The sequence below is a fragment of the Myotis myotis genome, unplaced genomic scaffold (assembly GCF_014108235.1).
Source record: "Myotis myotis isolate mMyoMyo1 unplaced genomic scaffold, mMyoMyo1.p scaffold_m19_p_9, whole genome shotgun sequence".
Taxonomy (NCBI): domain Eukaryota; kingdom Metazoa; phylum Chordata; class Mammalia; order Chiroptera; family Vespertilionidae; genus Myotis; species Myotis myotis.
The window spans coordinates 89591034-89616138 of NW_023416401.1; the positions used below are offsets into that span (position 1 = coordinate 89591034).

The window sequence follows — 25105 nt, forward strand, 5'->3', positions numbered from 1 at the left end:
AGCGGGGTGGAGATTCATCCTCTCGTTGTCAAAAAACTTTCAAAAGGCAGCTGGCTGGGGAGCCAGAGGCCTTAGGGGGAGCCTCCACTGTTTACCAGTTTGGTTATTCAGAGGGCAGGTCAGACCACCTCTAGGCCTCAGTGTTCTCACTTATGAGACGGGTAAATACTGCTTGCATGTGATGGCAAGAGTCCATGGGCTGTGCAGGTGCAAGTTCCAGCATGATGTCTGCCTCATTCATCCATCCATCCATCCATCCATCCATCCATCCATCATCCATCTATCAATCCATCCATCCATCCATCATCCATCTATCAATCCATCCATCTATCCATCCATCATCTACCCACCCATCCATCTATCTATCCATCATCCATCCATCCACCTATTCATCCATCCATCCATTGTCCACCTATTCATCCATCCATCCACCATCCATCCATCCATCATCCACCTACCCATTCACCTATCCATCCATCAGCCATCAGACATCCATCCCCCATCCATCACCCACCCATCCATCCATCTGTCCTTCCATCCATCATGAACTCCAAGCACAACACTGGCTCTCTGTACAGAGCTATGAAAGTAGAGGCTTCCCCCACTTGCAGAGCTCACTGTCTGAAGAGGAGAGAGACAATGTTCAGACTTCCGTAAGAGCTGGGAAGACAAGACAGATGGGGGAAGCTCCAAAGAGTGCTTAGGTAATGACAGTAGCCTCTTTGGGCAGGAGGAGGACTGAGTGCTGAGTTCGAGTTCTCCATGCAGGATCAGGCAGTCTAGTCCTCCTGGTCTCTCCGGCTCCTCTTTCTGACTCTTTTTGTCCTCCTTGGGCGGGGGGGGGGGGGGGGGGGGGGGGGGGGGAGGGCGGGGGAGAGCCCAAGCTGGAGCTGGCTGCTTCCTGTAGGTCCCTGCCCTAAAAGTGCTCCTTTCTCACATCACCTTCCGAGGTGGCTTATGAACAGACGTGTGGTTCTCTCTGCTTTCTTCTTACCCACGTGGTTCTGCAGAACATACACCATTCGCGACATTCGCCCTGGGCATAGTAACCCAGGAACAAAAGCAGTTTTTGCAGCAACGTTTATAACAGCAAAATATTTGGAACAGTAGGCGTGGTGGAGTAGATCGTGGTGGGGCTTCTCAGCCTGCCCTCCTGGCATGCGGACCAAATCCTTCTCTGTGGCGGCAGCATCCCTGGCCTCTGCCCTCCCGATGCCAGTAGCCCCCACCCCAGTGTGACAATCAAAAATGTCTTCAGATGTTGCCAAATGTCGCCTGAGGACAGATATGCTATGCCATGTTATACCGCTCCCGACGGAGAGGGGAGGCCTGTGCTGACTTAGAATCCAAGCAGGCCCAGAGGGGCCCCTCCCTTGAGACAAGGACCTTGGTGTCACCATCAGACAGCAGCGATAGAGGCCACGTACACAGCGCCCCGCGCTGGCCGGCTCTCCAGCTGCATTACGAAGAGTCACCAAGAAAAGCTGACGAAGTGAGGAAAGGGCCAGAACGGGTGAGCCCGTGTATATCCCACGTGCACTGTGCAGGGTCTGCCGGGGCCCTCCGGGCCCAGGGAGGCTGCTGTGAAGCTGCCATCACGTCTACCCCCTCGTGGCCCAGGAGGGCAGCCACGGCTCCCTGACATCCAGCCTGTTTGGGGCGGAGCTAGTGGCACCGGGCAGATGCCAGTCACCAAAGCCCATCCTGAGTCACCTGGCGCCCCAGGCTTTTGTGGCCCCAATCGATCCCGGCTGGAGCCAAATTAGCAAGTTTTGTCTAACAGTGGCTAATTTTTGCAAATGGTCCTCACTGGTTTTATTTACAAAACCTCAGAGTGGCCCCAAGAAATGGGCCAGATTAGCTGGCGGAGCCGTGCATGTTGGGAAAATATCCATTTCACGATTGCTGCATTGACGTCTGCTTTTCCATAAACCCGGGCGTGGGAGAAGTCGGGCTCACGGCCGCCCTGACCGTTTTCCATCGCCTTCGCTCTCTTCGTGCGTGAATGTGAAGAGAAAACACACATTTCCTCCGCTCCCTGCCCGCCAACTCGGGAAGGATCCTCGCTTCCTGCTGGCTCAGCGAGAGCTGGGGCCCAGGCCTTGGCTGCCCGAGGCCGCCCGGGAGCCAGGTGGCCCGAGCCGCGTTCTCTCACTCGTGTTCCTTCCTCCCCCAGATGGGGAAAGTGTCCCCCTTAGGTCATAAAAAATGTGGCTTAAAGACAGAACATCTGGCGGGAGCTGACTGTTCAATGGGAAATTCTCCAAGCACCCTCTGCATGCCAGACCCCCACCCAGCCCACCCCAGGGCCCACCAGAACCTGAACTGCAGACCCAGCCTGTGCCAAGTCTCCAGTTGGGTAAGTCACACACAAACGCCCCTGCCCCTCAACAGAACAGGACGTGCCCTTGGTTCTGGAGCCATGGAGACCCAGGTCCAAACGCCGGCTCTGCCTCTGGGAGGCCCCTGACCTGGGGCTGGTGACAAGCCAGGCTGAGATTCCGCTGCGTGGGAAACAAGCGCATCTCCCCCTGGGGTCTTTGTGAGGATTAGGCGAGATGTTTGCAAAGCATTTAGCACAGGGTCAGATCTGGCTGCATTTCGACACTCATAGCCGTTTGTGACATGTGGACACTTTCAAGGCCCAGGCGGTGGCCCTTTGCTACACGTTGCAGCCACTCCCGGGATCAGTGTCCCCTCCCGCTGATAACTCTGTCTCCCTCACCCAGGCCTGGGGGGTGTGGAGGGGCCTGCCCTGGGCATGTGGGCACCAGCAGGGAGGAGAAAGACCAAGGATGGGTCCAGCCCCAGGCCCCAGGCCCCAGGCCCCAGGCCCCAGGCCCCAGGCCCCAGGCCCCAGGCCGAGCTGTCTGCAGCTGCGAACTTCTCAGAGTTTCGGACTGAAGAGGGATTTTTCTTTCCCACCAGCCTCCTGAGTGGCTCATTTGTGAGGCAACAGCACCCCCTCTGGTCAGAAAGCAGTATTTCCTCTAGAACTTTCTCTGGGGTTTCTGTGTCTGTACCCAAAAGAGCAGATAGTGTGCCAGGTTGAGGTGTGGCTATGCCAGGGCAGATTCACCGGGGAATGAAGGCAGCCTCAGTTTCCCCTGTCATATTCGGGGGCCATTGCATTCATTTGTTTCACCTTTGACACCTATTATTCCTTCTGAACTTCTGATGACGGGTGATGGCCCAGAAGTGTCCCCCACATTCACCCCTCGGTGGTCCCTTCCCCAAGTCCATCCAGTTTCTCCCGGGCCAGCACTCACCAGACAATGTTATGCTTTTACTTGTTCTGGTCTTTGGTGGTCCTAGGAGCCCACCACGCCTGAGCGGCACTGACGCCCCCACAGGAAACTCGGCTGTTTGGTTTGGAAAACTCCGCCAGCCGGGCTTTCCGGGGTGGGGGTGCTTGTCTTTATTAGTCAGAGCTCTCTGGCCACGGGGAGGAAGAGCAGCGTGCTCCTCCCGCTCCGAGAGCCCCCAGGCCCTGGGCCACGGAGGCGCTCAGCGGCGTCCTGACAATCAGGAGTGGGGCTGCACAGTGGGTGGCGTGGCTTCTTTAGAATGCAGCTCTGTGACCTCAGGCAGGCGTGTCACCTCGCTGGGACCCTATTTTTAAAACTTTTTTAAAAAAAATATTTTAATTGATTTCAGAGAGGAAGGGAGAGGGAGGGAGGGAGAGAAACATCAATGATGAGAATCATTGATTGGCTGCCTCCTGCACGCCGCTCACTGGGGATCGAGCCTGCAACCCGGGCATGTGCCCTGACCAGGAACTGAACCATGACCTCCTGGTTCATAGGTTGACGCTCAACCACTGAGCCATGCAGGCCAGGCACTGGGACCCTTTTCTGACTCTAGGGGGCGTGGAGATGCGGGCAGGGAGCAGGCGAGCCCGACCTTTGGTAGCTGCTCTTGGCTCGCCGCGGGCCTGCCTGCAGAGCACCCCAGCAGCCCGCCATGGCTCTGTTCCCACACCCCGCCTGTGACGGCCAGCAGAGAACTATGGGCCTGTCAGTTCTTCACGGGCCACTATGAAGAAGCACCTTAGCGATTATCCCGGGATGGATCCCACTTGGGGTCTTTTGAGGCAGTTACTAAATTTCGTGAATGAAAATGATGGTGATTCAGGCTCTGCAACACCACAGAACACCCGCTAAACATGAAGTCATCACCCACAGGCAGCTCCCGCTCCTGCCACTCAGCACAGCAGGCTCTGTCCGGAGACTCACCGAATGCTCCCAACAGCCTGTTTCACAGTTTGGAAAATGGAGGTCAGAGAGGGGGGCAGTTTGCCAGGGTCACACAGGACCCGGGATTGAACTCAGGCAGTTCTGGCCCCAGGTCCTCGCCGCTGTGCTCTGCGGTGGTAATTCTGTTCATTGCTGGCTCACAATGCTCTTCCGTGACCGTAGGGGGTGGTTTGTATGCATTATCTCTCCAAATCATCACTCGAGGAGGAGGCATCATGCCCACTTTACAGATACAGCAGACACTGAGGCACAGAGAGGTCTCCCCAGCTAGAAAAGACAGAGACGGCTTCCAAAGCAAAGCTTGGCGGACCCTACGGTGCCCTCAGCTACGAGGCGGCGCTGCTCTGGGAAACAGCGCGGGCCGGGATGAGGGCGTTTCTCCTTTGCTCCTCAGTCCCCTCAGAGCCAGCAGCCTCCCGAGACCCCGTCTGGCTTGGGCTGTGGCTCATCTTGGAAGCGGAGCTCAGCTTGCCCTCCGGGCCCACCCGGACCTGAACGCGGCTTTGCATCAGCGCTCAGGTGCGCCAATAGACGCTCCCACGGCCCTGCGGGAGCCTTCCGGGTCCAGCGCACTCGCCGGGCCTCACGCTCATCTGAAACAGTCCGTGCTGTTACCACGGGCCCGAGGAGTCATGTCTAGTCACGGAGCCTGCTTCACGTCCCCGAGATATTCAAAATCACCGACGGAGGGGGGCCGCGGGGGCGTTGGCACCGGTGTGAGCTCCTGCGGGGACCTGGAGGAGGGCCTCTGGCGGAGAGGCAGCTGGGCGACCTCTGGAACAGAAGGGAGGAGACAGACGGTGGGGATGGGCTTTTGGGGCGTGGGGAGGAGGTGGGTTTTATTCTGAGAGTGCGGAGATGCCATCGGAGGGGGCCGGGGAGCAGATCGCCACAGCAGGCACATTCTAGCTCCCTCGGGCCAGGGTCCCCTGTCATGGTCTGCCCCGCCTCCAGGCTCTCCCACAGGGCCTGGCTCTTTGGAATGTGAGGTGGACAGGTGACAGGAAGGGCAAGGGAAGTGACCGAGAGAGAAGGCCGGCTGTTCACGAATTGTGCTCGGGAGGCTCTGGGAGGCCCACCGCTTACACAAGGTAAGCTGGAGTAGTCAGGATTCAAGGCCACTCAGTGGCTGTAAAACTGCCTCCTTCGTCCCCTGCCCCCGCCTTGGCAATGTGACTTTACTGCCCCTCCCTTCAAGAGGGAGGTGAGTCCACAGGTTGACCTGCGCACTGTTGACCCTGGCCTGGCTGGATCTTGTTCTGACAGGTAGAATGAAGCAGGAGGGATCGTGCCAGCACTGAACCCTGGTCTCAGGAATCACTGTGACCTTCCACTGTCTCTCGCCTCGGCCCCGGGAGGCCCAGGCCAGCCTTCAGGACACCCAGAGGCAAGCTGGGACCGCTGAAGCTGCCGAAGCCAGGGCGACGCAGGAGCCCAGCCCGAAGTGGTAGGGAGAGAAATAAATGATTGTGGGTGTCAGCCATTGAGTTTTGGGTGCTTTATTCCACAGTAGGGTCAGCAGGGTCTTGTGTGGAGAAGTCTGGGTACAGTGCCCGCCGGCACCTGCAGGAGTGGGGCGCTCATCCCCTTTCCTTCTCCTGGGCCGCTCCTGCCATGTCCCCCAGCACCTCATCTTCCCTCCCCTGCCTCGGCAAACACAGGTCAGGGCCACGCCCTGGGCACCCTGCCTGGCCCCATGTCCCATCCACGTCCCAGCTTTGCAGACTCCCCGGAGTCCCATCAGATTTCCTTCTCACAGTCTGTGTGTCCCCCCATTTCCCACCTGCAACATGAGCACAGAACTGCTCCGTGAATGCTGCTTATCTTGTACAGACATGGATGAGCACACGGATGCAGAAACAGATAGGGATCTGGATACACACGTGGAATACATGTAGCTAAAGTGAAATGTAGTTACATTGTCACATGGCCCCAGTTCATGACAGTGGGGAAGGATGTAGTTGAAGATAATGGGAACATAGCCAAATAAGCCACCTGCACGTGCAACATGAGTACCCATAAATATTCTGTCCTTAGCACTAAGAAATAAGGAGAAATCTTAGAAATAAGGGTAGTCACATACATTACTATTAGTTAAAATAGTAACAGTAATATTCTAATATCATTAAAGAACTGTTAATGTAAAAAACATTCTTATGGAAACTGATGCCAAAAGAAGTGGAGAAAAAAAAAAATGCCTTCTCTTTGCCCCCAACTCAGGGGAGAGCAGCCTTAAGGACAGCCACGTGCTTGCTGCTGCCACCTGCGGGCCAGGCCTGGTAATGCTCTTCTCCCATGCATGACCCCATCTTTCCAACACCCTGAGAGTGACTGCTGGAAGCAAACTCTGGAGTTATCATGCAGATGGAGAAGCCAAGGGTTAGAGGCACCATCATTGATTTGCAGATTGAGCACCTACTATGTGCCTGGCTCTGGGGATGCAACAGCAAATTAATTAGAAATATCAGGCCCCTTCCTGGACCTCAGAGCGGAGGTAACTAGCTCAAGGTCACATAGCTCTCAAGGACATGAGCTGGGATTTGTGCCAGGTCAGCCTGACCTCAGAGCCTTTGTTCTCTCCCTAGAGTCACCTGGCTATGGTCAAGGAGCCCTCAGAGGTGGGGACATGCATGGCAGTTCACACCTGACCAGACTTCCAAGTCACAAAAGCTGCTTTCCTCATCTGTCTCCCTTGTTCTGTCAGATTCCTGCCCTCCGGCTGAGCCCAGGGCCCTCCAGGCCCTGCCTGCTCTTCAGCAAGGTCACCCAGGCACCAAAGGTGTGCTGAGATACTCGACAACGCCAGTACCTATGGTCTCTTCAGAGATGAATCTTGGGTGCTCAGAAGTCACATACTCCCATGTCCCCTGAGGTCACAGGGGGACCTCAAGGCCACCCTAGGCCTAGTCCAGAGGTGGCAGGGGCTGTGTTGTGTTTTTCATTTTTGTTTTCATTTAATCCATCAATATTCCAGTATATAGCAATAAGAAATAAGATGCTTCAACTGGTAGGTTAGCTTGCTGCTGGGGTCTGACTGATCGGGACTGAGCAAGACAGGCTGGACACACCCTGGAGTCCTCCCGAGATCCCTCCCCAGCTGACCAACCTCCTGTAACCCTCCCCAGCCTCGATCGTGCACCGGTGGGGTCCCTTGGCCTGGCCTGTGCCCTCTTGAAATCCAGGACCCCTCAGGGGATGTTGGAGAGCTGATTTTGGCCCTATCCCGCAGGCCAGGCTGAGGGACCCCACTGGTGCACGAATTCATACACTCGGCCTCTAGTAAGAAATAAGGAGAAATCTTAGAAAAAAAAAGTGGTCACATACATTACTATTAGTTAAAATAGTAATGATAATATTCTAATATCATTAAATAGCTGTTAATGCATAAAAAATTCAAACCTGTAAAGAATTTTTGTGAGTTTAGCCTTAGCCAGTTTGGCTCAGTAAATAGAGTGTTGGCCTGTGGACTGAAGGGTCCCAGGTTTGATTCTGGTCAAGGGCATGTACTTCAGTTGCAGGCTGCTCCCTGGCTGGGGCCCTTGGTCAGGGCTCATGCAGGAGGCAACCAATTCATGTATTTCTCTCACATTGATATTTCTCTCAGTCTTTCCTTCTCTCCTCTCACTCTCTCTAAAAATCAATAGAAAAATATACTTGGGTGAGGATTAAAACAAAAAGAGAATTTTTGTGAGTTTACTTGAGCCAAACTGTTGACAAATGCCTGGAAGCAGAATCTCAATGTATTGAGATAATGCTCCTGAGAATGGCAATTTTTCACCTTTTTTATACATTACAATCAAAGGAGGAGATGTAAGTGGGTTACATGAACTCCATTGGTGATAGATTAGAGAGATAGGAGAAAGCAAAGTGGGGGTGGGAACCTCTGGGATTGTTTAAAAAGTAAAATGGTAGACACATACTTCTTTTACTTAGGGGAATACAGGATAGTTAACAGTCAACAATTAACAGGATAACAATAACAATGAAGGAATTGATGGTTGTGCACTGAGGGGTATGGAAAGAGGCAGTTACAAGGTACCCGGGCATTTCACAGGTACGTTATCTTCAATGTAAAGAGACAATGGGCTCAGTTAAGGTAAAGACTGGCCTTTGTGGAGAGCCCTGATAACCAACGATGGCAAGTGGAGAGGCCACATAGCAACTGGTAGGAGGGCAGAGGCGCCAGAGGGCTGGCCGGGCTCCCACAGACAGCAACTGGAGTTCTGCAGAGCTATCTCAGCTGTGGGGGTTCCCACTGAGAACTCTGGGGTCTAATCCCCAAGCTGGGCCCCCAGCAGAGAGCACCAGAACTGAGAAGGGTACCCACAAGACATCTGGCTGCGAAAAGCAACAGGGTTGCTGTTTGACAGGGAGAGATGGCTGAAAATGCAGACACACTCTTAAAGGGCCAATGCACAAATTTCCTGTGGAGCCACCCACCTTGGGCTCTGGCAGGCGGAGGGCAGAGTGAACTGGAGCTCTGTGAGCAGAAGCCAGGAATGGGGACTCTGAGATTAGAGCCCCAAAAGCAGGCACTGCAGTTTCCTGTGCTGAGTCATTCCCTCAAGCTGTAGAGGCCATCTTTCTCATACTGGGGGGAAGAAAGTTGATCCACCCTATTGGAAGTCAGCTTGCCCTACTGTGAGGTGTTGCTTAGGCCCATTAAGAGACGAGAATAACAATTAGCCTAGAGGTAGAAGCAATTGCCCCACCCTGTTGAAAAAAACCTCTTGCCACACCTGTGGATGATTGCCCAAGGGAAATTCAAGACAAAATCCTATCAGTCTATGGACAGAAGCAGTCTCTGGAAACTTTAAATCTTTGCCTGATCTAATTAGTCAGAAAGAGCATTTGACACTGTCCTGCACTAGAGATTGAGAGGCGTAGCAGATCTACCTAATACATAGTCACAAACCCAAACAGGCAGTCAAAATGAGGAGACAAAGGAACAACTCCCAAATGAAAGAACAAGAGAATTCTCTAGAACAAGAGATAAATGAAATAGAGATAAGAAATTTATCTGATACAGAGGTTAGAGTAATGATGGTAAAGATGCTCAACAGCATGAGAAAAATATAGCAACTGTGAAAACAGAAATAAAGAATGACATAAGACAAATAAAGAACACATTGAAAGGAATACACAGCAGATTAGGGGAAGCTGAGGAACAAATCAGTGAATTAGAAGACAAGGTTGAAAAAATCACTCAATCAGAGAACCAAAAAGAAAAAACAATTACAAAACAGGAGGATAGCTTAAGGGAGCTGTGGGAGAACAAGAAACTTAACAATATTCGAATAGCAGGTGTGACAGAAGAGGCAGAGAGGTAGAAAGAATAGAGAACATGTTTGAAGAAATAATGGCAGAAAACTTCCCTAACTGGTAAAGAAAAAGTCACACAAGTGCAGGAGGAACAGAGAACCCCAAGCAAGAAGAACCCAAATGGCCCCACACCCAGACACATCATAATTAAAATATCAAAAATTAAAGACAAAGAGAGAATCTTAAAGGCAGCAAGAGAAAGAAAATTGTTACCTACAAAGGAGCTCCAATGGGGCTGACACCTGATTTCTCATCAGTAACTCTACAGGCCAGAAGGGAATGGCATGAAGTACTTTAGGTAATGGAAAGCAAGGATCTGAGACCAAGATTACTATATCCAGCAAGGCTATCCTCAAATAAAGAGCTTTATAGACAAAAAAAAAAAAAAAAGTTAAAGAAATACATCTCCCCCCAGCCAGCATTACAAGAAATGCTAAAGGGACTGCTATAATGAGAAGAAATAGAGAGATAAACCTAGGCATACAGAATTAAAATGGCAATAAATAAGTATGTATTCATAATAACTTTAAATGTAAATGGATTAAATGCTCCCATCAAAAGACATAGGGTAGCCATAACCGGTTTGGCTCAGTGGATAGAGCATCAGCCTGCGGACTGAAAGATCCCAGGTTCGATTCTGGTCAAGGGCATGTACCTTGGTTGTGGGCACATCCCCAGTAGGAGGTGTGCAGGAGGCAGCTGATCAATGTTTCTCTCTCATCGATGTTTCTAACTCTCTATCCCTCTCCCTTCCGCTCTGTAAAAAAAATTTTAAAAAATTTTAAAAAAGACATAGGGTAGCTGAATGGATATAAAAACATGACCCAACTATATGCTGTCTACAAGAGAACCACCTCAAAATAAAAAACACACAGAATGATAATGAAGGGATGAGAAAAAAAAATTCTATGCAAATGGAAAAGAACAGAAAGCTGGAGTAGCAATATATATATCCATCAAAACAGACTTAAAAATGAAGGCCATCACAAGAGACAAAAAGGTCACTACATAATACTAAGGGGATTGATCCAACCAGAGGATATAACCCTGGTAAATATATATGTGCCCAGTATGGGAGCAATATAGAAGGCTTTAAGGGAGAGGTCAACAATACAGTCATAGCAGGGGACTTGAACATCCCACTGACTTCACTGGATAGATCATCCAGACAAAAACTTAACAAGGAAACGGTGACTCTAAAGGACACACTAGATCAGATGGATTTAATTGACATTTACAGAGCATTTCACCCCAAAGCAGCAAAACATACATTCTTATCAAGTGCACATGGGTCATTCACAAAGACAGACCACATGTTAGGACACATAACAAGTCTCTACAACTTCAAGATTGAAATCATATCAAGCATCTTCTCAGATCACAGTGGAATGAAATTAGAAATCAACTACAGTAAAAACAAACAAACAAAAAAAACATTCAAACACCTGGAGGCAACATAACATGTTATTAAACAATGCATGGGTTACCAACAAGATCAAGAAAGAAATCAAAACCTTCCTGGAAACAAATGAAAATGAACACACTAGCAAAAATCTCTGGAATACAGCAAAGTTCATAGCACTACTGGCCTACCTCAAAAAACCAAGAAAAATCAACAATAAACTATTTAACCCTAAACCTTAAATAACTAGATAGAGTACAACAAGAAAAGCCCAGAGTAAGTAGAAGGAAGGAAATAATAAAGATTAGAGCAAAAATAAATGACATAGAGACTAGAAAAACAATACAAAAAAATCAGTGAAACCAAGTGCTGGTTCTCTAAAAGGATAAACCAAACCGATGAACCTTCAGCAAGATTCATCAAGAAACAAAGAGAGACTACCTAAATAAATAAAAGCATAAAGAAACATGAAGAAGTAGCCACTGACATCACAGAAATACGATGGATTATAAGGACATACTATGAAGAACTATATGACAACAGCTGGATAACCTGGGTGAAATGGACAAATTCCTAGAAAAATACAATCTCTGAAAACTGAATCAGAAAACCTGAATAGGCCAATAACAACTGATGAAATAGAAGCACTAATCAAATAACTCCCAGCAAACAAAAGCCAGGGCCCAGATGGCTTCACAGAGGAGTTTTACCAAACTTTTAAAGAAGAACTAACACCTACACTCCTCAAAATATTCCAAAAAATCCGAGGAAGGACACTTCCAAGCTCATTTTGTGAGGCCAGCATTACTCTAATTCCAAAACCAGATAAAGACACTACAAAGAAAGAGAATTACTAGTACAGGCCAATATCCCTGATGAACAAAAATGATAAAATCCTCAACAAAATATTAACAAATCACATCCAGCAATACAGTAAAAAGATCATACACCATGACCAAGTGGGATTTATTCCAAGGATGCAAGGCTGGTACAATATTCTCAAATCAATAAACATGATACATCACATAAAAAAACTGAAAGACAAAAATCACATGATCAAATCAATAGATGTGGAAAAGCATTAGACAAAATCCAACACCTATCCTATATTATCCTAAAAGGGTAATATGCAAATCAACCAAACAGCGGAATGACCAGTTGCACTGACCACCAGGGGGCAGATACTTAATGCAGGGGGCGTGTTGCTCAGCCAGAAGCCAGGCTCACGGCTCATGGCTGGCGAGCGCAGCTCGTTGGGAGCAGGCCTAAGCAGTCAGTTGGATATCCCCCGAAGCCTCCCAGACTGCAAGAGGGTGCAGGCTGGGCTGAAGGACCCCCCCTCCCCCCGAGTGCATGAATCTCGTGTACTGGGCCTCTAGTTTTTATAAAAACCCTCAGCAAAGTGGGAATAGAGGGAGTATATCTCAACATGATAAAGGTATTATATAACAAACCTACAGCGAACATCATATTCAATGGACAAAAACTAAAACCATTTTCCCTAAGAATACCATTATGGTCAATGAATATTTGACAAAAGAGGCAAGAGCAGACAAGACAGGGATGTCCACTTTTACCACTCTATTCAACACTAGAGGCCCGGTGCACAAATTCATGTTCGGGTGGGGTCCCTCGGACTGGCCGCAATGGGGGCCAATTGCGGCCATCTCGCCCAGTCCCAATTGGCCAGACCCCTACAGCAAGCTAACCTACTGGTCAGAGCATCTGCCCCCTGGTGGTCAGTGCACATCATAGCGACTGGTCGAGCAGTTAACTGAATGGTCGACCGATTGGTCGGACACTTACCATATTACACTTTTATTATATAGCAGTGGTTCTCAACCTTGGCTGCACATTAGAATCAGCTGGGAATCTTTTTAAAATCCTGATTTCTGGGGCCTCATCCTCCGGAAATTCTGTTTCTTTGTTACTAATGTTGTGGCCCCACCCCATAACAAAGAAACAGAATTTCTGGAGGATGAAGCCCAGAAATCAGTATTTTAAAAAGATCCCCAAGTGATTCTAATGTGCAGCCAAGGTTGAGAACCACTGTTATACAGGATAGTACTGGAAGTCCTAGCCACAGAGATCAGACAACAAAAAGAAATAAAAGGCATCCAAATTGGAAAGGAGGAAGGAAAACTCTCATTATTTGCAGATGACATGCTATTGTACATGGAAAGCCCTAAAGACTCCACCACTACTAGATTTAATCAATGAATTTGGAAATGTAGGAGGATACAAAATCAACACTCAGAAATCGATGGCTTTTTTATACACCAATACTGAATTCTCAGAAAGAGAAACTAAACAAGCAATCCCATTTACCATTGCAACAAAAAAAGTAAAATATTTAGGAATACACTTAACCGAGGAGGCAGATGACCTGTACTCAGGAAAACCACAGGATGTTGAAAAAAGAAACCGAAGAAGATACAAAGAAGTGGAAGCATATACCATGTTCATGGATTGGAAGAATTAACGTAATTAAAATGTCTATCCTATCCAAAGCAATCTACAGATTCAACTCAATCCCTATTAAAATACCAATTGTATACTTCACAGAGCTAGAAAAAATACTCCAAAAATTTATATGGAATAAAAAAAGACCCCAAATAGCTGCAGCAATCTCGAGAAAGAAGAACAAAGTTGGAGGAAGCACAATACCAGATTTAAAGCTATCCTACAAAGCCACTGTAATCAAAACAGCCTGGTACTGGTACAAGAACAGGCATATAGACCAATGGAACAGAACAGAGACCCTAAAAATCAACCTAAGACATTACACTCAATTAATATTTGACAAAGGAGGCAAGAGCATACAATGGAGTCAAGATAGTCTCTTCAATAAATGGTGCTGGGAAAATTGGGCAGATACATGCAAAAAAATGAAACTAGACCACCAACTTATACCATACACAAGAACGCTGGGGTACAATCCCCAAGCTGGGCTCACCAGCAAAGAGCACCAGAACTGAGAAGGGTACCCACACAGCATCTGGCTGTGAAAAGAAGTGCAGTTGCTATCTCAAAATGGATAAAAGACTTAAATGTAGGTCGTGAAACCATAAACATCCTAGAAGGAACCATAGGCAGCAAAATCTCAGGCATCTCTCCAGGCAATGTGTTTACGGATACATCTCCTAGGGCAGGGGTGGGCAACCCCAGCACGCGTGCTAAACATGGCACACCAGTAACTTTTGCTGGCACGCGAAACCCTCTCTTATAATCTTCCATTTACAATTTCTTTCTTAATATAGACTTCTTTATTTTTCAGATAAATTCAGTGTAGGTGCATCTTAGATAAATAAATAATTTTACATAACAAGTTATCTTAAAGACCATAGACATGGATTGACAAGAGAGGGGAAGAGCAATTTCTATGCCTCTGTCTTAATTCTCCCTGCCTTCTTAGATCCGACCAGTGTTTTGGTTTCATCCGCAAACGCTTGTGAATCTTTGTTTTCAGTGATGAATTTTGTTAAGTCTCATAATAGGAGTAGCCTGATGGATGAAAGTAGTAGCTCGTGCATATCTCTGAAGGTCACGAAATATAAACCTGATGTAAAATCTCAGTCATCAGTGATGCAGCAGCAAAAGTCCCACTGATAATATCAAACGGAGTCATAAAGTTTTCTGTCGGACTATCAGTGTACATGTATACATTAAAAAATAAATGTATTTTTCATCATCATATACTGTGTTTTTGTCGCTCAAATGAATTTTATTATTTCTTCAAGGTTCTTCACACCTTAAGAGATATCAAGTAGGTGTAACATGTTCTCAAAAAATCAGGGTTGGCACACAGAAGAATTTTGAGTCAGAGATTTTGCTGGTTTTGGCATGCACTCACGAAAAGGTTGCCCACTCCTGTCATAGGGCAAAGGAAACTGAGGAGAAAATAAACAAATGGGACTATATCAAAATAAAAAGCTTCTGCACAGCAAAAAAAAAAAAAAAAAAAAAAAAAAAAAAAAAAAAAAAACACATCAAAAAAGAAAAGCAAAGTGAGCCCACTGTATGGGAGAACATATTTGGCAATAATACATCTGATAAAGGGTTAGTATCTAAAAAATATAAGGAACTCATACAACTTAACAGAAGGAAGATAAACAATCCAATTAAAAATGGGCAAAAGACCTAATAGACATTTCTCCAAAGAAGACATACAGATGGCCAAGAGACATATGAAAAAATACTCAAATGATCATCAGAGAGATGAAAATTGAAACAAAATGTGGTATCACCTCACACCTGTCAGAATGGCTACCATCAACAAATCAACAAATGACAAGTGCTGGCAAGGAAGTGGAGAAAAGGGAACCCTCCTGCACTGCTGGTGGGAATGCAGACTGGTGCAGCCACTGTGGAGAACAGTATGGAGTTTCCTCAAGAAATTAAAAATGGAACTGCCATTGGACCCAGTGATCCCAACTCCAGGAATATATTCTTTAAAAAATCCAAAACACCAATCAGAAAGAATATATGCACCCCTATGTTCATAACAGCACAATTTACTATAGCTAAGATCTGGAAACAGCCCAAGTGCCCATCAGTAGATGAGTGGATAAACAAGCTGTGGTACATTTATACCATGGAATACACTGCAGCTGTAACAAAGAAGGATCTCTTACCCTTTGAGACAGCATGGAGGGACCTGTAGAGTATCATGCTGAGTGAAATAAGTCAGTCAGAGAAAGACAAGTATCACATGATCTCACTCATATGTGGAATCTAAGTAACAAAATAAAATGATGAATGGAGTGGATCCAGGGCCATGGAAGCATGGAGCAGAGTGCGGAATCTCAGAGGGGAGGTGGGGGAGGGTGGGTGGGTGGGAGGTAATCAACCAAGGACCTTGTTTGCATATATGCATGGCCCATGGACAGGGGCAATAGGATGGTGAAGGCAGTGGGACTGGGATGGGGTAGAAAAGGGGGTGGGGGAAATGGGAGATATCTATAAAACTATCAACAATAAAAAAATATATTAAAAAAAAAAAGTAAGTGACAATTCCATGTGGTTTCTATAGACTAAGCAGAAATGGATCTTGTTGGCACTTGGGTGTTCTTAAAGGCTGCCTGGCTCACTGGAAAGAGCATCCAAGGCAGGGAATTACCCAAATAGCAGAACAGAAGAGAGAAATAAAGGTGATAACATCAACAATCCTATCTAATAAAAGAGAAACATGGTAATTGGCGTACGACCGCTACCCTTCCCATTGGCTAATCAGGGCGATATGCAAAATAATTGTCAGCCAAGATGGCGGCCGGCAGCCAGGAAGCTTGAAACTAACATGGGGCTTGCTTGCTTCAGTGATGGAGGAAACCAACGTTCCCTGCCTGCCTTGCCGGCTTCTGAGCCTGCAGTTTGAAACATTTTAACAAATATAGAAGCTAAACAAAACCCCAGAAACCTGCTTTCAGCGAGCTGGGATCTCAGAGCTGGAGTCAGAGCTGGAGTTATACATTGTTTCGAACCGAAACAAACCAGATACCTACTTTCAGCAGCGGAGGCCTAAGAGCTGGAGCCTCAGAGCTAAAGCTGGCCCAGAATTAAAAAAGAAAAAAGAAAAAAAGGAGCGGTTGGGAGCTTCCGTCACCCGCCAGCCTGAAAACAGCCCTCAGCCCCTCACCCAGGCTGGCCAGGCACCCCAGTGGGGACCCCCACCCTGAATGGTGTGTGACCAGCTGCAAACAGCCATCATCCCCTCACCCAGGCTGGCCAGGCACCCCAGTGGGGACCCCCACCCTGATCCAGGACACCCTTCAGGGAAAACCAGCCAGCCCCACCCATGCACCAGGCCTCTACCCTATATAGTAAAAAGGTAATATGCCTCCCAGCACTGGGATCAGCAGAGCTGCGAGGCCTCCTGGCACTGGGATCAGCATGACAGGGGGCAGCGCCCAAACCCCCTGATCGCCCTGCAGCTCTGTGTGTGACAGGGGGCGGGGCCACAACCTCCTGATCAGCCCTGCTCTGTGCCTGATACGGGGGAGCTCCCCAACCTCTGATCGTCCTGCGGCTCTGTGTGTGACAGGGTGTGGCGCCCCAACCCGCTGATCGGCCCTGCTCTGTGTGTGACAGGGTGCGGTGCCCCCCCCCCCCCCACGGGCCCTGCTCTGTGTGTGATGGGGTAGAGCCATAACCTCCCCATCGGCCCTGCCCTGAGTGTGACAGTGGCGGCGTCCCAACCCCCTGATCTGCCCTGCTTTGTGTGTGACAGGGGGCAGCGCCCCAAGCCCCTGATTGGCCCTGCTCTGTGCGTGACAGGGGGTGGAGCCGCAACCTCCCCATCGACCCTGCCTTGAGTGTGACAGGGGGCGGTGCCCCAACCCCTGTGCGTGACTGGCGGTGGCATCGCAACCTCCCAATCCACCCTGCTCTGTGCATGACAGGGGGCAGCGCCCCAACACCCCAATCGGCCCTGCTCTGAGCCTGACCAGGGGCTGCACCTAGGGATTGGGCCTGCCCTCTGCCACCCAGGAGCAGGCCTAAGCCAGAAAGGCGTTATCTCCCGAGAGGTCCCAGACTGCGAGAGGGCACAGGCCAGGCTGAGGGACCCCCCTTTCCCCCCGAGTGCACAAATTTTTGTACACCGGGCCTCTAGTCTATATAATAAAAGCATAATATGCTAATTAGACCAGATGTCCTTCCGGACGAAGCCGGGGCTGCGAGGGAAGGCCAGGTCCTGGGAAGCCGGTGCCATAGCTAGGGGAAGGAATGCGTACTCTTGCACTTATTTCGCGCATCTGGCCTCTAGTTAACATATAAACAGCAGTGGTTTTGCTGCTGGGCAGGAATTTTGTTCTCACAGACAGAAGTCGGGCTAGCGATCGCACTGCCCTCTGGTGGATGCTACAGAGATTGCAGCCTCACTTTCAGGCTTCCTGGTCTGTCCCTGAGGCTCCAGGCACCCTGTGGAGGTGGGCCTCTGTGAGGAAGGTTTGGGTGTACTGCTTAAATGTCTTTAAAATATTTTGCTTCATCTTTCAGAATTAATGGAAACTTCATGTCTCAGCTTCCGCAGTCTAGATGTGTTTGTGATGACTTAAGTGATGGCATTTTAATTTCTTATTATAAGATATAGGAGCCCCCAGTGTGTCCTTTGACCTCACACCATTACAGCACATGGACAAGGACCTCTGAGGGGGTGTGGCCACAGCCTGAGAGGCCTGGGCTCTGAGCCAGCCTGCAGCCCTCCTGCCGATGGCTGTGCCAGGCCTGGGAGCCCTGGGGTGCCTGCAGGCTCACCCCACCTTCCTGTCCTACACCAGGACCCTCTGAAACCCTCCAGACACAGGAGGGCGCCTGACCCAATAGGTTATGGGGACTTGATGCCCTCTGGGCTCCCATGGACCAGGTGGCTGTTGTGTGCTGGGGACTTGTCACTCTCCCCCACCATCCTGTGAAGTCAGCACTTCCAATCATTCCACAGAGCACACAGTACCAGTCCTATCCCGTGGACTCCCTCAGGGCACAGCCCCACTTCAGCCCACTTCCCGTGGCCACCTGCTCATCTCCTGCACAGCCAGCCCCTTCCCCTCCTGCTCCAAACCAGGTCCCGGTCCCGCTGATCTAATTTACAAGCCCCTGTGAGCCCAGGAAACCGTCTTTGAGATGAATGGGGTGCGTGAACCCTCCCGTGACAGTGGGATGTGATGGAAGCACAGCCCCCCCAGGAGGCTTCATGTCCCCTGGGAGGGACGCACAGTCCCTATCACTGCATCCCACCATGCCCAAGGGGAAGGTTATTCCTTTCATTCCATGAAGGCCATTTTGGCCCCAAATAGGTGGATTAATTTTCACAAGGTCACACCGCTGGGTTGAGATGAATCATTCTGGCCACATCTGGGTGAAAGACACTGGTGTCACCCAGTTGTCACTCGTCAACTGAGACCCAGGCTCCTGGCTATCTGGGTGCAAGGAGGAGGGTTGTGTCCTGCATCCAGACCCAGAGGGACAGACTTATGAGGACAGACCTGGGGGAACAGGTGGCTGCAGTGGAATAATGGAAAGTGGAACCATGGTGCTGGTCAGGGAAAGGGAGAGGAGGTGGGGCCTGAGAGATGACCAACCATACTGGCGCGTCCAAGACTGGGCAGTTCCCTGGATGTGGTTGGTATATTAGGGCCCCGCAAGATGTTCACATCCTCATCCCTGGAACTTGTGAATCGGTCACCTTATGTGGCAAAAGGGACTTTGCAAGTGTGATGAGGTTACCGGCCTGGAGATGGAGAGGCCCTCCCGACCCACCCAGGTGGGCCCAGTGGAATCTCCAAAGCTCCTGAGCAGCGGTGGCAGCGTCTGAAGCAGAGAGAGCCTGGAGGCCCACCTGCCCGCTGGCTTCGACGGCGGAGGAAGGGCAGCAGCTGCGGGAGGAAGGTGGCTTCCGGACACTGGACCAGGTGAACGAGGATTCTCCCAGCTTCCCGAGGGGCCGCCCTGACACCCTGAGGTGAGGACCGCTGGCCCCCAGAGTGGGAGGAGAGAATCCTGCTTTCTGTTGGTTGGTTTTTTGTTAATCCTCACATGAGGGTGTTAACGTAAAAAAACATTCAAACTTGTGAAGAATTTTTGGGAGTTTATTTGAGTCAAACTGTTGACAGTTGCCGGGAAGCAGATTTCAACAGACGGGGATAGTGCTCCAGAGCATGGCAGTCTTCACCTTGTTGTACACAATCGGAGGAGGAGGCGTTAGTAGGTTCCAGGAACTCCACTGGTGACAGATTAGGGAGGCGGGAGAAAGCAGGGGGGGGCCTCTGGGATTGGATAAGAAGTAACATGATAGACACATGCTTCTTTCACTTAGGTGAGGACAGGATAGTTAACAGTCAACACTTAACATGATCACAGTAACAGTGAAGGAATTTATGGTCTCAGCCCCTGTGCCCAGGCACATTGGGTTGTGCCCTGAGGGGTCTGTAAAAAGGGAAGTTACAGGTTACCCTGACATTTCACAGATGTGTTACCTTAGATGCAAAAAGACAATAGGCTCAGTTAAATACTGACCTTTATCAGGGAAGACACTGGCCTAGGACATGACTACCCACTATAACAGTGATGGCGAACCTTTTCAGCTCGGCGTGTCAGCATTTTGAAAAACCCTAACTTAACTCTGGTGCCGTGTCACATATAGAAATTTTTTAATATTTGCAACCATAGTAAAGCAAAGATTTATATTTTTTAAATTTATTTTATATATTTAAATGCCACTTAACAAAGAAAAATCAACCAAAAAAATGAGTTCGCATGTCATAGGTTCGCCATCACTGCACTATAAACTGCTTTTAGTTAAAGTTCTAATTTTAGACCATCCTTTGTGTCTTTGAGTTTGCAAGACTGTCATGCAGGCCTCCCCTGAGCTTGTTGGGTTAGCATGTGGCCCCTTTCATCCCCCATCTCCCTTTTGGTCATAAATCAATCCAAAGGATGCATTGATGACCAACATTTTGGTTGGATAATGGAGTCCCACGGTGCTAGGAAGGCTCATTCCCAGGATGTTTTTGTCAGCATGTCTTGCTGAATAGGTAGATCACTGGGGATGGGGCAAGACCATAACCTATGGTACTTAAGGTCGAATTATTATTATTCAAAATAAAAGTCAGGTGAATAGGAGGCAGTCAAATCACATATGCCCTTGTTAAAAATATTTTGGATCAGCCCTAGCCAGTTTGGCTCAGTGGATAGAGCATCGGTCTACAGACCAAGAATCCTGGGTTCAATTCTGGTCAAGGGCATAAGCTGGGGTTGCAGGCTCAATCCCCAGTGTGGGGCATGTAAGAAGCAGCCAATCAATGAGACTCTCTCCTCATTGATGTTTCTATATCCCTCTCCCTCTCCCTTCCTCTCTGAAATCAATAAAATAATTTTTATTTTTTTTAATATTTTGGATCATTTTTAATTTTTGAGTTACCATGATCCAAGTATTTTTGCTGCTTGTCTTATGTTTTGTATCTACTATAGCAGTTACTTACCAGGAGCAATAGCAATAATATTAAACCAATAACATTGATTAGGAACAGAAACTGTCTAAAATTAGGTAAGGAAGGATCTGAGGGGAACAAGTATCTACTATTATCCAGAAGTTCTGACTTTTCATCTGGGCCATTAATTTCATCCATTCCTATACTTAGACAATACTCACCTAAATACTCATCTAAAGTAGATCCATATATAATTCTACCAGGGGAGTTATTAGGGAGGTGTTCATGGAAGGGTTTGTCCAAGATAGGTCCTTTATAATAGACTAGGGGCCCGGTGCACAAAATTCGTGCACTGGGTGGGTGTGGGGGGGGGGGGAGTGTCCCTCAGCCCAGCCTGCCCCCTCTCACATACTGGGAGCCCTCAGGTGTTGACCCCCATCACCCTCCAATCGCAGGATCGGCCCCTTGCCCAGGCCTGACGCCTCTGACAGAGGTGTCAGGCCTGGGCAGGGGACCCTCATTTCCCCCCCTCACTGGTTCTGCCCCCCGCCCAGGCCTGAGGCCTCTGGCCCAGGCGTCAGGCCTGGGCAGGGGACCCCCAGACCCCTCCGATTGCTGGCTCTGCCCCTTGCCCAGGCCTGATGCCTCGGCCAGAGGCGTAGACCCCCATCACCCTCCGATCACCTGATCGGCCCCTTGCCCAGGCCTGACGCTTCCGCCAGAGGTGTCAGTCTTGGACAGGGGACCCCCATCTCCCCCCGATCACTGGCTCTGTCCCCCGCCCAGGCCTGAGGCCTCTGGCCCAGGAATCATGCCTGGGCAGGGGACCCCCATCTCCCTCTGATCGCTTGCTCCACCCCCTGCCCAAGCCTGACGCCTCTGACCCAGGCTTCAGGCCTGGGCAAGGGGACCCTCATATCCCCCCAATCCCCGGCTCCGCCCCCCGCCCAGGCCTGATGCCTCGGCCAGAGGAGTTGACCCTCATCACCCTCCGATCACCAATCACCGGATCGGCCCCTTGACCAGGCCTGAGGCCTCCGGCAGAGGTGTCAGGCCTGGGCAGGGGACCCCCAGCTCCCCGCGGTTGCACGCTCCGCCCCTGCCCAGGCCTAACGCCTCTGGCCTAGGCGTCCGGCCCCGGCAGCGGGGACCTGCAGTGGCAGTGGGGGGCGCCGCGATCGTGGGCTTTGCTTTAGGCCCAGGCAAGGGACCCCTAGCTCCTGGGACTGCCAGCTTCGACCGTGCCCAGCTCCCATCGCTGGCTCCACCCCTACTTCCTGCTATCACTGGCCAGGGTGGCAAAGGCGCCTGATTCTCCGATCATGGCTGGGGGCCGCCTTTGCCCTTAGCTCCCCCCTGGGTTTCCGATCACTGTCAGTGGCAGGAGGCTTCTTCCTGCTTTCCCTTTCGCCTCCCTGCATTGTGCCTACATATGCAAATTAGCCGCCAATCTTAGTTGACAGTTAACTGCCAATCTTAGTTGGCAGTTAATTTGCATATAGCCCTGATTAGCTAATGAAAAGGGTAGCGTCATACGTCAATTACCATTTTTCTCTTTTATTAGTGTAGATAGCCTTCAAAAATGTACCAAAGCTTATATTGATAGAAGACCACCAGTGTGTGGCCAACAAAGCATTAACTTCATTATCATAGCTGATAATCAGAATATAATCTCATAGTTGGGAAAGATTAGCAGGTACCCAAGTTAAATTTTTCATGTCTAATAGGGAAAGGGGTCTAGGGAGACAGATATGGTTTCCACTACGAAACCATAAGGAGGATAATAACAATATAAAGTTCATTTTATATGCATTCGATCAATAACAATTAGGTGATATAAGAACAAGGTTTGAGCAGCATCAATTTGTGAGCATACAGGCCTTGTTGACATCTTGGGATGCTGTCTACCTCCTCTGTAGTTGGTGGCTTCCCATCTTGAGATGAAGGCGAGTGTCAGAGACAGGGGCAGATGTCCATTCATGGTTAGATACCTGAGAAGGTGAGGTCCCTTTAACACTGCTGGAGAGTCTTTCATTAAGTCTTTCCCAATGGACAAAAATATCTCTGGGGTGTTGTTGTCTTTGAATCTTTGTCTCCTGGGAGTACCATGAAATGAAGGTTACTAATTTGTTAGTTACTATGATGCAGAATGTCTGCCTTTTAGTTTTCCTTATATTTCAGAAACAAAAGATCTAAAAATCAACGATATTTTGGGTCCACACACGCCCAGCAGTGGCGGCAGCTGCCGGCGACACTGGTGTGTAAGTGAGGGCCATGGCAGCCCTGTGAGCCACAAGCCGTGCAGCAGGGCAGTCCGTGCCCAACATGTGGCGGCAGTGAGGGAGCGGTGGCTCTGGGCCCGCATCGCGCTGCTGAGGAAGCACTGGCCACCTAGCTTGGCCGATCAGCCACTGGGCCACAGCAGAGACCGGGAGCTGGGAGCCATGAGATCTGAGGTGGTGGGACCTGTCAGCAGAACGTGTCCTCCCCTGCGTGCGACTTTGAGGCCACTGAGATGAGTCCCGTGGCCTGGCCTTTGCAAGTACCCACATCTCACCAGCCAGGAGTCCGCCAGGTTCCATGGTGTCTGTCCAGCAGCAGTCACGGTGGAGAGGCCAGGGTACAACAAACTGATGGGCTTTGACAAGACAAGAGGGGAAGGGGCGTCAGAGGAGGGCGGGAGAATGTCCAAGTCTGGTGGCCAGACCAGCCACAGCGGTGGCACACGGGGACCAGTTGGGGCTCCTGATGGTGGGCCCCAACTTCCGGGTCGGGAAGAAGATAGGCTGTGGCAACTTCGGGGAGCTCGGCTCAGAAAGAATCTCTATACAAATGAATACTTAGCTCTAGGATTGGAGCCCATCAGGTGTGGGCGCTGCAGCCGTGCCTGGAACACCGCTTCCACCCGCAGCTCGGCTCACAGAGGGTGTCCCTCAGGTCCCTCTGGCCCACGCGGGAAGTACAGCGCCATGGTGCTGGAGCTGCTGGGCCGGCCTGGAGGACCAATTCAATCTGCATGACCACACATCACGCTCAAGACTGTGCTCACGATCGCCATCCAGCTGATCACATGCATGGAGTGTGTGCACACCCAGAGCCTTGTCTGCCACGACGTGCAGCCGGAGGACCTCCTGGTGGGGCGGCGGGCAGCAAGCGCAGCACGCCGTCCGCATCATCGATGCTGGCCTGGCCCAGGAGTACTTGGACCCGGGACCAAGAAGCGCAATCCCTGCCGCGAGCACAAAAGCCTGAAGGGCACAGCGTGCTCCATGAGCATCAGCACTCACCTGGGCAAGGAGCAGAGCGCCTGACGACCTGGAGGCACTAGGCCACAGTCCACGGGCTGCCTGCGTGGCAGCCTGCCCTGGCAGGGCTCAGGGACGTGCTCAAAGAGCGCCACCCGAGATCGGGGACACCAAGCGGGCCGTGCCCGTTGAGGTGCTCTGCGAGAGCCACCCAGAGAAGATGGCCGCGTACCCGCGCTATATACCTGCGGCGCCGGCTTCTTGGAGAAGCCTGACCAGGCGGCCTGCAAGCTCGTCACAGACCTCGTCGCCCGCAGTGGCTTCGTGTTGCACTGGGAGTACGCCTGCGGGGGGAGCCCCTGCCCACCCATCGGCACAGCTCACACCCACCTGCCTGGGCAAACTCAGCCTGGGGGCAAAGCCCAGCAAAAACAGGGCACTGGACTCCAGCAACCAGAGCTGAGTGCGGGCGACCCCACTGCCGGTCACTCTGACGCCCCATCACAGCGCCTGCAGAGGCAGAGGTGGCGGATGGCACCAGTGCTGCTGTTTCTTCAAGAGGAGCAAGAGGAAGTCACCACAGAGGCACAAGTGACCCTGGCAGAGGCTCCCACACCCTCCGCTGCGGTTCCGGGAGGAGCTCGGTGGCCCACAGCCAAGACACAGACTGTGGCCTGGAGCTGCTCACCCCACGTGGGTGACTTCCTTCACATAAGACTGTGGCCGAAATTTCTCCTGTGTCCAGTCCTCCCTTCCAAGAGCATTAACTATTTAAAAGGAGGAAAGGAAAACACCATCTGCCCTGCTCCCTCCACCAAGTCTGCTGAAGGGAGGAGCGTGAGCTGGAGGCCCCGCACATTAGTGGCATAAAGTCTACCTCGTCTTCCCCTATCCAAAGGCCGCTTTCTCCAGGGGGCGCTGTGGGCATTGCTGCCAGGGGTGAGTCCACCCTGG

At 50.3% G+C, this 25105-nt stretch overlaps 1 pseudogene; it reads left to right on the forward strand.

Moving 5' to 3' along the window:
• Positions 1 to 23539: 23539 nt before the first annotated feature.
• LOC118663571 lies at positions 23540 to 24746 on the forward strand (annotated as a pseudogene).
• The last annotated feature ends 359 nt before the right edge of the window (positions 24747 to 25105 follow it).